This window comes from Oncorhynchus kisutch, linkage group LG30 (genome assembly GCF_002021735.2).
Source record: "Oncorhynchus kisutch isolate 150728-3 linkage group LG30, Okis_V2, whole genome shotgun sequence".
Lineage (NCBI taxonomy): Eukaryota > Metazoa > Chordata > Actinopteri > Salmoniformes > Salmonidae > Oncorhynchus > Oncorhynchus kisutch.
The window spans coordinates 24,892,924-24,897,626 of NC_034203.2; the positions used below are offsets into that span (position 1 = coordinate 24,892,924).

General features: G+C 36.8%; 1 long non-coding RNA gene across 1 annotated transcript; it reads right to left on the reverse strand.

The window, feature by feature from the left end:
* Positions 1–2,138: 2,138 nt before the first annotated feature.
* Positions 2,139–4,238, reverse strand: LOC109874661 (uncharacterized). Its single transcript, XR_002252733.2, has 3 exons — positions 4,052–4,238; positions 2,615–2,781; positions 2,139–2,481 (listed from the first exon to the last, which is right to left on the reverse strand). It is a non-coding gene; the product is annotated as an uncharacterized LOC109874661 (long non-coding RNA).
* Positions 4,239–4,703: the final 465 nt, after the last annotated feature.

Genomic DNA, 4,703 nt, shown 5'->3' on the forward strand with positions numbered 1-4,703 from the left:
GGAAGAGGGGGCTATTATGCTGAAATCTGCTAAATGTGTTTTCACAGTAATGTTAATTCTACTTGTTTTTTCTTTACATTTTAGTCATTTAGCACTTATCCAGAGTGACTTACAGGAGCATTTAGGGTTCAGTACCTTGCTCAAGGGAACATTGACAGATTTTTTTTATTTAGTCAGCTCTGAGATTCGAACCAGCGATGTTTTGGTTACTGTCTTAACGCCCTTTAATGTTTTTAATTGGTAAATCCATTTTGAATTCAATCACTTTTTGACAGCATCCCTTTTGATTTGAACCAAACCTTCCATGTCCATGGCAGAAGTGGTCAGAAAGTGACGTTTTGAACGTGAATGCCAAAACATTCGGGAGCTAGAGGTGCTTGAAAATTCGTAAACTCCACAATACCATGAGACATCCATGTCTTCATCACTGGAAAAGATAAACAGTTCAGTTCGAAATGATTTCTAAGATTACAAATAGGGTTGTCAAACTATAAAAAATGTTTACTGTGTAGGCTTGATGGTCAAATTTAAAACAACATATATTCTCATTCAAGTCAACATTCTCTCATGTGTTGACCATTTGAAAGTGAAAATATGTTTATCAGCCAAAACATGACACCCACCCTGTATTCAAGAGCATGTTATGTCTCAACCAATGGTGTGCACACAAAAAAACTCAGATAATGCAAAATAGGGTGTAAGCTACAGCATATGCAAGTTTGCGCATTTTTAGATACAGTGCCTTTCCTTCCCCTTGACTTTTTACATTTATTTTTATTTCACCTTTATTTAACCAGGTAGGCTATTTGAGAACAGGTTCTCATTTACAAGTGCGACCTGGCCAAGATAAAGCAAAGCAGATTGACACATACAACCACACAGAGTTACACATGGAATAAACAAACATGCAGTCAATAATACAGTAAGAGAGAGAAAAAAAAAGGTCTATATACAGTGTGTGCAAATGAGGTAAGATAAGGGAGGTAAGACAATAAATAGGCCGTAGTAGCGAAGTAATAACAATATAGCAATTAAACACTGGAATGGTAGATTTGCAGAAGATGACTGAGCAAGTAGAGATACTGGGGTGCAAAGGAGCAAGATAAATAAATAAATACAGAATGAGATGAGGTAATTTGATGGGCTATGTACAGGTGCAGTGATCTGTGAGCTTCTCTGACAGCTGGTGCTTAAAGCTAGTGAGGGAGATATGAGTCTCCAACTTCAGTGATTTTTGCAGTTCGTTCCAGTCATTGGCCCACATGTTGTTGTGTTACACAGTCTGGATTCAAAATGTATTAAATTGATTTTTTCTCACCCATCAACACACAATACCTCATAATGACAAAGGGAAAACATGTTTTTAGAAATGTTTGCACATTTTTGAAAATGAAATACACATATATATATATATGTGTAAGATATATACAGTGCCTTGCGAAAGTATTCGGCCTTTGCGACCTTTTGCCACATTTCAGGCTTCAAACATAAAGATATAAAACTGTATTTTTTTGTGAAGAATCAACAACAAGTGGGACACAATCATGAAGTGGAACGACATTTATTGGATATTTAAAACTTTTTTAACAAATCAAAAACTGAAAAATTGGGCGTGCATAATTATTCAGCACCCTTAAGTTAATACTTTGTAGCGCCACCTTTTGCTGCGATTACAGCTGTAAGTCGCTTGGGGTATGTCTCTCTCAGTTTTGCACATCGAGAGACTGACATTTTTTCCCATTCCTCCTTGCAAAACAGCTCGAGCTCAGTGAGGTTGGATGGAGAGCATTTGTGAACAGCAGTTTTCAGTTCTTTCCACAGATTCTCGATTGGATTCAGGTCTGGACTTTGACTTGGCCATTCTAACACCTGGATATGTTTATTTTTGAACCATTCCATTGTAGATTTTGCTTTATGTTTTGGATCATTGTCTTGTTGGAAGACAAATCTCCGTCCCAGTCTCTATGGAAGGTTTCGTTCAAATCAAAAGGGTAGCTGTCAAGAAGTGAATGAATAATAATGGATTTAAATATTCCAACACTTATCTTTTATTATGAAGAGATATACAATGTATTGCATTGATTGAAACCAACACAATATACGAGTGAATGATTTATGATATGTCAAGTTAAATAATATTTTATTTTTGAATAGACAATTTAAAGTGTTTTTAGAAGATGTAAATTGAGGTGTTTCCAAGGCAACTATTTCAAAGCCAATGTGAGTGCCTGATCTGTACTAATGAGCAGGACACTCAAAACATCTAAGGAAAGAAACAGCCATGGGCAAGATGTGCATACAACTATACCATTTTGCCAAACCACTGCTACTGCTATACTATTAAATAGTAGAAAATAACTTCTACACAGTTGCTAAATGTATTTTGATGATAACAAATCTTCCCCCAACAGCAAAAAACACTTTCCTCTTGTTTACTTCCTCTTGCTTACTTCCTGATCTGAGGCAGGAGACCTGTGAAACCTTATATAGCAGACAGACAAGATACACAGAGATACAGAGTTTGACAGACAAACAGATACAGAGAGAGAGAGATGAAGTCATTAGAGATCAATAATCTCTCTGCATGTCTCCTGATCATGTCACTGATACCTACCTTGATCACAGCAAACTGCTTAGCCACATGTTGTTCCTTTCTGCTGGATGTGCAAAACAAAGGATCAGGTCTGAATTGGAATCATACAGTGAAGATTTTACTGTTTGGTACCAGATTTCCTGAATGTCACATGGTTATCTGGTGGACAATGGCTTGTTTGCAGGAACCTAAGAAGCATAGAAATAGAATGACTATTAAAGGCTTGGAACTTTTAACCCTGGAAATTTGACTGGTAAACACATGGGATATTTTAATAATAAGTAGGCTATTATTACAAACGCATAATTCCAGGTGAACAAAAAAAGTGTGCTGCATCAGATGATCTGGCCTCCAATCATCCAAGCTCAACCCAATTGAGATGTTTTGGGATGAGCTGGACCGCAGAGTGAAGGAAAAGCAGCCACATGCTCAGCACATGTGGGAACTCCTCAAAGACTGATGGAAAAGCATTCCAGGTGAAGCTGGTTGAGAGAATGCCAAGAATGTGCAAAGTTGTCATCAAGGCAAAGGGTGGCTACTTTGAAGAATCTCAAATATAAAATACATTTTGATTTGTTTAACACTTTTTTTGGTTACTTCATGATTCCATATGTGTTATTTCATATTTTTGATGTCTTCACTATTATTCTACAATGTAGAAAATAGTAAACATAAAGAAAAACCTTTGAATGTGTACTGTAGGTGTCCAAACTTTTGACTGGTACTGTATGTTGCTATATCTTTCTGTCCTTTCTGTCCTCATAGTTTTGCTCACTAGGGACGTGATGTTGAATTTCATTTAATTTCATTCTACTTAAAAGAGCATTTGGATCAGGAAGTTCAGTCTATCACCTGAAGCATGCCAGGAATCATGTAAACACTTGCCCTCGCTCGGCAAGTATGTGTGTGGCATGCATGTATTTTCATGTTGTGCACATGCTTCAGGTGATAGAAATCTGAACGCACTACCAGCATATATTGTCTCACATTCCTACATGCAAAAAGACCAACCGCATGGACAACCGATAAAGTAAGTTAATTAAAATATAATTTCATTCAACATTCTGGCTTGTAGAGCATACGAGAGGACATTTTCCCAAACAAATGTATTGCTTTAATCTCAGACTGTGAACCAGAGGTACCACAGTCTGATTGTCAGGAACTGGAGAATATTTTTAAACGTGACTGCCTTATCCAGAGTAGCCTACTCTCTCCGTTCTCTGACAGCTGGAGCTGGTAATCCTTTCACCCTCTTCCATGCCATTGCTGTTAGCTAGCTATCTACTTAGCTACAAATTAAATGTTAGTTTGTGTTTTTAATTTACACTGATAAATACATCAAGATAGCTAACGAGCTAATATGAAGTTAGCTATTTAATTCACTTAGCTAGCTATATAGTAAGTAGCTAAAGTTAGCCAGCTAATAATGCATTGTTTTTACTTAGATTTTTTACTTACTTGAATAGGTTCTCCCACTGCCTCCGTTTTCTGGGTCCTTATTAAGATTAAATAAAGTACAATATTTTCTATGGTAGCAAAAAGCAGCTAGCCATGTGAACAATTGGAGGACACAAGGCAACAAAGTTCCACCAGACTGGTCTTCCAACATGCCACCTGGTGTGGTTGTTAGGTGATTTGTGATGCAACTGCAACCCCTCTACTGTGTTGTAATAATGTCCATGGTAATATGGTGGGCTTTTCATTTTGGGAAACATTTCTGCTATAAATAATAGTTCAAAAAACAAATACCTATTTCAGGATTTTGAGGAGGAAATCAATATACTTTTAGATACATTTGTGAATGGCAAACTGATTCTTGGAGAGGATTGGAATTTGATTGGGGATCCTTAATGGGAATGCTTGCCTCCACAAGCTACAAGAATGAATAATCTTTCCCTCTGGGATTTGTTGATTTTTAATATGGTGCTTTAGAAACCCTAACAAAAGAGCAATTTACGTGCTGTTGTAAAGATATGTCCAAGCATTCAAGATTCGATTTTTGGTTAATATCCAGAGTGTTGAAGAAACAAGTTGTAAATGTCTCTATTGAAACTTCTGTTTTCACAGAGTATGAAGCCATTTTCCTTACAATCAACCTCATAGCATCTAC